Raw genomic sequence first — 10,854 nt, 5'->3', positions numbered from 1 at the left:
TTTTAAGAAAAAAATTACGTTTTATTTCTTAATGAAGAGTTTTTTCATGTTTGTTTCACCTTACCAAGGTTTGGAAAGCTAAATGTAAAGAATGCTTGCAGTGCAAGTTATTGAGAAATTGCATTTTTCAGGTACAAGAATTTTCTAGGAAGTACCCCTTGATTTGAACTAGAAATAATCTCTGAACTCTTTGATCATATGTGAGCTTTAAGAAAATCCAGATCTCTTTGTGAACTTCGTGGGTTGTCCATCTGTTGTAGATTTTAAACTAAAATCTAAACCTGGATGCAAATTTACCTGTTTAGAACAGGTCTGAACCAGAGCAGATCATTACAATCCCAGTTCTAGCATGCTATAGGGGAAAAAATTAAAAATCTGAAGAATAGCTGTGGCATCATCCATAACATACCTCTAAGATACATGAACTGCAGGTGAGTACAGATGTTCTTAAGATAGATTTAAAGTAGGTTACCCTGGGAATTCAGCTTCAGGAGCTGAACATCAGCTATCTCTGGTTATCAAACCAGATGCCAAAGTGAGTTTTGCGCCGCGCTGATCTTCGTGGTGCCTTCAGCAGTCACTCAGCAGTAGCTACCTGAGTTAATTTAAAACCATCTCCAATATGTCACATGGTGGCCATGTAAACATATGTGTGGACTGTGCTGTGTCTTTTGCTACTGATGTACTCTGTTAGCTGCTTTTCAAAAGATAGAAATCTCTGTCTCAATGCTCCCAGCAGAAAGCATTTTCTTGTACTTTGCAGAGCAAAAGGATAATGATAACGTCTTCTTACAGTAGTCACGGAGCACAAGGGAAAATCAGTTTATATTGCAGCGAGGATGTTCAAGGTATGCTTTGGCTTTCTTGATTTTGTTGAGAGCAGCAAGCTGGATTAACACACGATGGGCACCCTGGGCCTCTGAGCTGTGTGCATTTACCAAGCAATCCGAGCATACTTTCCTTTCCAAGGCTCCACCTCGCACCTGTGCTGCCATGGGAAGGCCAGGTGAGAAGCAGGGGAGGTAATCTGAGCCCCAGGAGCTGCTGAATCGAGATTACCCTCAACCCAGCTCACGTCAGCTCCCAGTGGAGAGGTGAGGCTTAGAGAACACCCTTGCTATTCCCTGTATGTGAGTTGTTTTAAGAATTCCTTTGGACTTGTGGTGCCCACAGTATGTGCATTTGCTTTTGGCAGGGAGCTGTTAGGATCGATAAAGATTTGTGGAGACTTGCTGTTTCTATAAATTATTATTTTCCCATCTTAAGGGGAAAAAAAAAAGTGTCTTTGAAATCATTTGGAGACCGAGGATCTGAGCCGAGGCCTGTGTGGATCTGACAGTGTGGGAAGATGACTGGAGAGGGACCTGAAATATCCAGCTTGGCAATTTTATTCCTACTTCCTCCCTTGTACTCCCTATTCACATTTTTCCCTGCTGGCACACCCTTATTTATCTCTTACCTTGAGCCAAAGATATTGTGCTATTCTGAGAGATATTTTCTGAAGGAGCTCCAGCGTCTCCTTGGGATGATGGTAAAGAGATTCTTTTGTTCACTTGGTTAAGCACGAAGCATCATCTGTTTCCTCCTAATAGGTTTTTTCTTCTAGCTAAATGTCTTTTAACAATTGGAATTAGAAACAAATTATATTCAGCTATTCAGACCTTGCAAAGAAAGGCTTATGCCTTTGTCTTTTTCCCTGTTTGAAAAGCAGGCTAAAGGACAAATGCTGCACTGTGCCCACTGCTCTCAAGTATATGAATGGTAATTCTATATATATGTATTATGCATATTTTTTCAATATCCACTGTAATCTGCATAATACACATATGTACATCATGTTTGCAGATGTTCCAGTGATATCAAGACAGTAAAGTATGTGGTAACAGGCTTTTTCAGTCCATTTAGCCATTGCATTGCGTGAAGGGAAAGGTTGTATATCTGGGTGATTTTTTCAACAGTTAAAAATATCTCTTCAATTATTTTCTCACTGTCTTTAGCGGGGGTATTATCATCAGTAAAAATCCTCACATGCTTTTTTCTTGCATCTATATTATGGAAACATGATTATCCATGAATGTGGTACCTGGACAGCAATGTGCTTGGAAGCTAATTTTGCTTTTTATTGCAGAGAAAGGCAAAGAAGAACAAAACTTTGGAGAAGAGAGTTTCCCTTATTAAATATTTACCATTTCAGCTCCAGATTCAGGAAAGGTAAGCTCTGAGTCATTACTTTTTATTTTTAGTATCCAATCTACTTGGAAAGGAATGGAATGCAATAACCTTCAAATCCCCCTAAAAGTTGTGAGTTACATGAAGTCATTTATTTGAAAAGCACCAAGAGATAATGGAAGGTGTATTGGGTTTGCATGGCAAGGTTCAGGTAGCAGGGGTGGCTTCTGCTGGAAGCTGCTGGAAGCTTCCTGCACATCCAACAGAGCCAATGCCAGACGGCTCCAGGATGGACTCACCACTGGCCAAGGGCGATGCCATCAGTGACAGTGGTCATGTGCAGTGACAGCCAGAGAGGGGAGTGAGAATATGTGAGAGGAACAGCCCTGCAGACACCCTAGTCAGTGAAGAAGGAGAGGCAGGAGGTGTTCCAGGTGCCAAAGCTGAGATTCCCCTGCAGCCCAGGGTGCAAACTGTGCCCCTGCAGCCCACTGAGGTCTGTGGGGGAGCAGAGATCCACCTGCAGCCTGTGGAGGACCCCACCTTGGAGCAGGAGGGTGCCTGGAGGAGGCTGTGACTCCATGGGAAACCCACACTGGAGCAGGCTCCTGGCAGGGACCTGTGGAGAGAGGAGCCCACACTGGAGCAGGTTTGCTGGCAGGACTTGTGACCCTGCAGGGGACCCACGCTGGAGCAGCTTATTCCTGAAGGATTGCACCCCATGGGAAGGACCCACACTGGAACAGTTCATGAAGAACTGCAGCCCATAGGAAGGATCCACATTGGAGAAGCTTGGGGAGGACTGTCTCCTGTGGGAGGGACCCCACACTGGAGCAGGGGGAGAGTGTGAGGAGTCCTCCCCGCAAGGAGAAAGGAGTGGAAGAGACAAGGTGTGATGAACTGCCTTCAGCCCCCATTCCCCATCCCCCTGCACCACTGGGGAGAAGGAGGTGGAGAAAATGAGGAGTGAACTTGAGCCTGGGAAGAGGGAGGGGTGGGGGGGGAACGTGTTTTAAGATTATTTCCTACTCTAATTTGATTGGCAATAAATCAAACCAATTTCCCCAAGCTGAGTCTGTTTTGCCCCTGATGGTAATTGGTGAGTGATCTCTCCCTGCCCTTATTCCAACCCATGAACTTTTAGTTACACTTTCTCATCCCTTCCCAGCTGAGGAGGGGAGTGATAGAGCAGCTTTGGTGAGCACCTGGCATCCAGCCAGGTCAACCCACAACAGACATATTGTTTGGGAAATATAAGGCACCATTTTCCTCCAAATGCCCGTTTTCTGACTCCACTGTTTCTGTGCTTAAAATTGGAACTTTGGAGACAAAAATATGAATTGATTTTGTGAAATTGTTTTGTGTTGTGTTAATTTAAAAAGATCAGCCAGCACAGCAGTAATGATCACAGAGGATTGTTCTTTTGAGACAAAGATAACATAGCATTGATCTGATGCTTCAATATTCACCAGAGATTTTAAGGCCACAAGGGAGTGTTTTGACCTGACTTCTCACACATGGGAAGCAAAGAGAATTTCACCCACAGCTCCTGCACAAATTGTGTTTCTGGACAAACACAATACTTTTGTTTGTAAGGGCTCCTGAAAGTGAATGTTAAGTCTTTCTGCCCCAGACTTTATGTTCACTAGGTAATTTTAACTTCTTTTGAAAGCACTGCTGTTTATTTCATTATACACTATGAATTGAGATATTTATTAAAATCATGGGTGGATTCTGGAAGTGAATGAAAGAGACGAATTATCTGTGAACTTTTCATATGAAAACTAGCCAAAAAACCAAAATAAAATGCTGAAGTATCATCGGCCCACTAGAGATTTAAGATCTACATCGTAGAAATAAATGCAAAGAAAGGAAAAATGGCTAAAGACTTAATCCAGTGAAACACTAAAACAGGCCTGTGACTCTAATAATACGAGAAGTTTCACCAAAGGCAATGAGACTGTTAAAGAAGACAGGCACAGGCAATCCTCTAAGTGCTTTAGTAGATTGACATTGAAGTGCCTAGTCAAAATCATTAATTTCTTTTAGCGAGGAGGTAGCACAGAGTTTATGAGAAGCTCAGTAAAATAAATTACAAAACAGAAGGAACCATAAGAAAGCTTTTTTTCAACAGTGGTGTTAGCAGAGGATCAACCTCAAATGAGGTGCCCACTGTGCAGTGTAATGCACCTCAGGAAGCATTAAATGCTACTGGCTCTGCAGGACATGCATGCTAAAGAGAAGGTGTCATTTTCATGAAGGCACTGTCTTTCATTATTTTATTGTCTGTTGTATATACTTCCTCCTGTTTCATTCTTGATTGTATTTTTCAGCTACGTTGGCATTTTTTCCCCATGCAGAAGCTTTTGGTTTTGCTTTTCATGGCACCCAGAACCACCACTGAAGACAAAAGGGGAGCAGCCCTGCAGGTGAGAGGTACCACAATATCTTGTGGCACTGAAGTGCTTTTATTTTTGAAGAAGCCAGAGTATATAATTGAACAGAGTTGCCATGATTAAAATGCAATTAAGGCTGTGAAGCCCTTGAGCTTCTTAAATGATGGCATGATACAATATTTATCAGGCTTCAGAACACATAATCACATCTTTGGCCATCCAGCCATATTTTGCTTTTTCCCACACACAAGGTTAACCCTCTATCACAGTTTAATGCAGCTAAACTTATCACTTCTGTATGTGACACCTTAATATTTCTGAGGTGGAAGAGTAAGGACTAAAGTTGCACAGAAGACAAGCCAACGAAGTGACAAGAAAACACACATGCTTAAGCATTCATTTAGAAAGATGCTTTATGTTTTGCTGTTAGTGAATAATGGAGCTAATATAAAATTCTGACAGGCATAAACCTATTGAATAATCCTGATACTGCAACGTACAGGTGACTCGCAAGCAATAAATTGAATGATGTTAGTTTTATGCAAGAAATAATCTTTTAAAAGATAGAAAAAGGCAAATATATAATTCATATGGTTAATATTTGAGGTATTTTGAAGGTAAGTTCACACATTTCCTCTGAGTGGCTACATGAGTTTAAAAAAAAAAAAAAAAGGCATAAATGACCTTCAGTAAAACTTGGCAATTAGTCCAAATTCTACTTCTAAATTTAACTTTGTCATGTATGCTTTTTAGGAATATAATTCATCGCCTGGCACTCTGGTCTGAAATACCAGTATCCATCATAGGTGCTCGACAGTTTTGCAATGTATCTGCTTTCAGATCATTGGAACAGTATCAGCTTGGATGACTAGGTCAAATTCAGGTGCTGGCAGATGACACCGGGGGCTTTCCTGGCAGATTTGTTTACCTGCTGATGAACTATAGTACTGCTGTTCAAAAGATTTATGATTATTTCGATTTCCTGTCACATTTAGAACAAAACATTGCCACCCTTACACATAGATGGCCTTAATTAGCTGTTAAAAGTGCTGTCCCTAGTATCTCTGGTTTGTTTTTCCAGGCAGGGAGACTTATTCTGGATGGGAAACAAATACAGCCAACATACATTCTTCCTTAGAAATAACTGCCCATAACCAGAGTAGATTTTTACCATCAGAAACTTGGTATTGTTTAATAGGTTTTTGCATGCTGTGGTGTTACTTGCTCTACGTTCATGCACACAGTAAGGTCTGTTACTCATCACTTAGGTCTGTCTGTCTGTCTAAACCAGGCAATGGAGGTCAAATCCAAAACTCCTTCCAAATTTAAAAGCAGGAGCTTTAAAATACAGCAATGTACCGAATAGCTCAGCAGACTGAGGGCTAGAGATGCTACTGCATTTTAGAGCTGAAGCTCCAACTTCCAGCGTTTCCATTGCGCCTACCACAGTTTTCAAACAGCAGCTACAACAGCAATAGAAAAGATAATTGTACCTGTTGTAGACAACTTTAAATTGAAAATTACCTTGGTTGGAGGGGTAAAAAAATCTCTTAAAATGAGATCTTAAAAGATCATCCTAATTTCTAATAAATCCTGGCCCTGCTGCTTCCTCATGTCATTTCTCATCTTCGCTTTGCCTTTGTCGAGCAGCACGAGCCCCTTTCCCTTCCCTCCCCCTCTGCCTTGGAAACTTGGGAGTTTCCAAGGTTCTCCAGGCAGTGCCTTCCAACCCTTGTGTTAAAGGCAGGAGGCAGATGGAAAAGCTTCCCATGATAGAGAAGTACTTGGGAAATCATTCTGAGCCATCAGCGAGGAGCAGCTTCCCAGGTGGACAAAGCCCATGGGGGATGTGAGGAGGGTAATTGCTCTCTAGACTGCACAGCGAGAATGGATTGTTTGTTTCTGGGGTGGGGCAGGGGTGGGCTTGATAATACAGATCACTTTTTTGTGTCTGCAATGCAGAAGTTTCTCTCTGCTAATCTTGGCACTGACATTGAAATTGATGTGTGGCCTTTAGGTAAGTCACTTAATCAATGTGTTTGTAAAATGAGGATAATAACATTTATTTGCCTGCCCGAAAATGGATGTGGTAAGGACAGACTAGTTAATGCTGTAAAATGCTATTTACTAGTAATTGCAAGTATTATTACACTGTAGACTTAAACCCCTCCTTGACTGGTAATTGAAATAGCTGAAAAAGTCTGAAATGTAAAGGTGACAGAGGTTTTAGCTAAAGTGGAGGTAGCTAATCCCCTTCCTTTTCATGGAACTAATTATGCTTTAACTGAGGCAATAAATATAAAAAATGTCTTGACCACATACCTGCTCTTACTCAGAAACAGAACGAGAAGAAATATTGTGAGATTCACTTCTGATGCACTAGGTAATGTGCCATTGATAATGGGTCAAAGGAGGAGCTGGGTGTGACACAGAAAAATACACTTTCAAGCCTCTGTTCTGGGATGCAGGTGCACTCGGGTGTCCTGAGAGCAGGATGAGCAGCACAGATAAGACTGAATTGGATGCATCATTACCATTTTCAACCCAATTAACATCCTCGCTCTTCAGGATTAAATAAGGTCTGTAATCTGCCTTTCGGTAGGGCAGGTTGAAAAAAAATTGAAGTCCTGAGGGTGAGAAAAGTGAATAATGCTGTAGAGTGGCATGAAGTAGATAGGAAATGAACTACAGTAAACTGGCTTATCTGTGAGCTGTGCCTTGAGAATTCTTCTGAGGCCTCAGATTGCCACCACTTCTCCTACAGATGTTTCTTTGAGAAAGATGAACATAAGATGCCTACCTAGGGTGGCTAAAGGATCAGATCTGCCAAAAAAAAAATCCCTTTTTGCCTTCTATTATACTACCAAGAATCATTCCAATAAAAACAACCATGTTTGGTTAGTGCAGTAGTTAAAATAAACAGCCTTAGGTTTCTCTAACTATTAGTAAAGGGTCATAATTAGATCATTCCTTATGCTGAGTAAAAGCTCACCAGCAGGGTAAATGCCTCTGACTTTCCTAGAACGTGGGGGAATAACTGTTTCATGAATGTTACACATATCTCACTTCAACTGCTTAATATTTTCCTGATGAATTTGCTTGAAATTTATTAAAGAATCAAGGAAGCAGGCTCATTTGCAATGTGATTGGCAATATTTCCAGGACTTTATTACGAGCTATGAAAAGAGAAATGGTGGGATTCTTTGCTAAGGAATGACTTACTTTGCCTTTCTCCAGTTTACAGCCCTGCTTTCCAGTTTTAAGTTTTACAACCCAAACTCAGGGCGAACCCAGCCTGGGAAAGAGACTGGTGGCTGCCTCCCCAGAGCAGCAGTGACAAACACAATGGTTTCCAAGGGGGGGACCTGTGACTCCTGGCAATACTGCTTGGCATACTGTTGGCAAGATTACTTACTTCATGTATTGGAGTGGATAAACTTTACACCAAGCCACAGATGGGGAAACATTTTGCTTTCTTCTGTAAGGCAGTGCAACTCACTGCAGGCTAGAGAGAAGTGCCACTTAGAGGCAAATCATCCCTTGGCTTGCTGTGTTAATGAGTCTAGAAACAAAGAGGTGCCTCTTTGGGCTCCAACAAAAAGTGGTAGGTGTAAGACACTTGAACTTGGAAGGATTAAACGTACTGAAATCCAGACATTTAAGGGAAGCCCTTATGAGAAGGAGCTTTATATTCAGAAATAAAGAATATGGGATGCTGTAGGCTGAACAGGTTCAAAGGGGAGCATCTCAGGGGAGTTCTGCTACAGCAATGCGTGGGCAGAGCCCTGTCACTCAGAGAGACTGCGCACTGAGGAGATTAGGCAGAGGCAAGGTCCAGCAACTGTGCTGATCCCATGGCAGACAGTGATATTGGATGTAAAGGCATTGCTCTCTGCCAGTCAGTGAATGCTTAAAAACATTTCTGGGAATATTTTGGCAAATTGGTAAAAGAACATGCTCAGTGATTTGATGTTCCTTTTGGGTTTTGATGATCACAGCCTTACAAAAACAACAAAAAAAAATTAAATGACCATCAGAGAAAAATAACTCAAAATAGCATTTGAACTAGTCATGCCAAAATGTCTAGCAGTGGTGGTGTGCTAGGTATCCACAGGTAATAGAAATATCACACAAGGTCAGTCGAAAAAAGGCACTCAATTTTCAAGATATGAATTCTAGTCTCAGATTATTAAAGTCCCTTCCAACCCAGGCCATTCTAGGATTAGCTGTGGATTACCTACAGACCAAAAATAATGCACAGACAAGATTTCAAATTCACAGAAAAGAGTTTAAGCAACTAGGGAAAAAGTTTCTAAAAGTATTAATGCTTTCAATCCCAGAGTGGACACAGTTAAGTATTTAAATAATTATGCAGTAGTTGTTAGTTTTCTGCTAAAAAATTGGCCAAGCTCTAATAAGATAGGGCAAATTTTATTTTGCAATTTTTCCTCTAGTGTCATGTGCTTTGAAGGTGTACTGAGATCTTTCTTCTATACTTTGTCACTTTGTGACGATGATGTATGTGACGGAGATGCCCAGGCTATTGGAAACTGCAGATGGATTGCCCTTCCCATTAAGAGCAGTGGATCCTTAACTGAATTTCAGACAAGCACTGTCACTACACAGTGCTCTGCAGCTTCTTGTTTGCCTTGCAGCTCTGACAGTTATCCCACAAGTCCCACATTTGGTGGTTCACAAGCTCCAGACATCCATCTACATACACTTAGAGAAAACCAGTATCTTATTTCAGCAGCTGAAAGGAAAGCCAAACAAGGCTGCATATGTTACTAATCATTTAGGGTTATATTTAGAGGTGCCAAGAGGATGGAGCCAGGCTCTTCTCGGGGGTGCCAAGTAATAGGACAAGAAGCAATGGGCACAAACTGATGCACACGAAGAACTTTTCCACTGTGCCGGTGATCCTGCACTGGAACAGACTGCTCAGAGAGGGTGTGGAGTCTCCCTCGCTGGAGGCATTCAAGAACAGTCTGGATGCAATCCTGTGTCATGTGTTCAAGAACAGCCTGGATGCAATCCTGTGCAATGTGCTCTGGCATGAGCCTGCTTGAGCAGGGAGGCTGGACCGCATGACCCACTGTGGTCCCTTCCAGCCTGACCCATTCCATGATATTTTTACTCGCCCCGCACTGCACTCTGGGAGGTGAGGCAAAGAATCATTGCAGATGATTGTAGAAGAAGGCCCTGTAGCACACATCTCAAACTGTGGTTACACAGTGATTTTCCTTGTGCTGGGGCAGAGAACATGCAAAAAGGTAAGGGAGCTCCCATGGAAACAGAGAGACACAGATCTGGTGATGTACATACAGACTGGTGACGTATATATTCCTCAGCTCTTCTTCCTTACCAAGAGTTTTCCATGTGTATTGTAGGGAGAAAGGAGTGTTTTGCCTCTGCCTCCAGGCCACAGATGTCTCTGGCATCACTCACTTTAAATTCTAAGATTGAAGTAAGTTCACCTACTAACATGTTTTCTGCCACGAGTGACATTGTTGCAAACCAATAATTCAGCAGAGGGAATAAGAGGTCCAAAAGAACAGTGGATTGTATCATCTGAGCTTACTGACTCAGAAGTCCCGAGTTCAGTTCCAATTCTGTCTAAAAAGAAAGCTGATTTCCTTAGAACAGAAATGTATATTTAAAAAAAATCTTGCTCCACTTCCCACGTTTTTACTTTAGTGGATCCAGTTATTCCAGGCAAGTGACAGTTTTAATCAACAAGAAACTCAAGTTTCTTAGATACAGCAGCAAGGTATGATATTCTGCCAGCAAAGATAAATTCGCTGAGGGTTATGGTAATTAATATGTACATTAGAAAAGGAGACTTTCCATCCACCTTTAATGAGCTATTCTTAGTACCAGAAGTATTTTCCAATACATGATAGCAGAAGGAGATTTAACCTTACCCTGTCAAACTTAGCATCAAAAGTGTTACAAGAGGGGGAATTCCAAGTCATCTCAATTATGTGGCATCACATGAAATAATTATATTTGGTCACCCTTCAGAACGATATGTTCCTGAGGGACAACTTTTATGTACTGCTCCTCAAAACACAGCTATGCTCTGACTGTGCTGCTTTTGATTTTTAAATAGCTCACACAGCTATAACCTCTGCATGTTATCTCTAACCATGAACAACAGTATTATTTTTACAGGCAGATACCATATCCTTGGAAGACTTTTTTTTCCCCCCTTAACTATCCCAGTTTACAACGTAAGACAAAAGAAATTAAAGGCTTTGTTGAATCTTCTCTAACACAATGGAAAGTT

Source organism: Manacus candei, unplaced genomic scaffold, assembly GCF_025592945.1.
Source record: "Manacus candei isolate 608988 ecotype Guabito, Panama unplaced genomic scaffold, ASM2559294v1 h1tg000014l, whole genome shotgun sequence".
NCBI lineage: Eukaryota > Metazoa > Chordata > Aves > Passeriformes > Pipridae > Manacus > Manacus candei.
Note: the sequence above shows the minus strand (reverse complement) of the source record.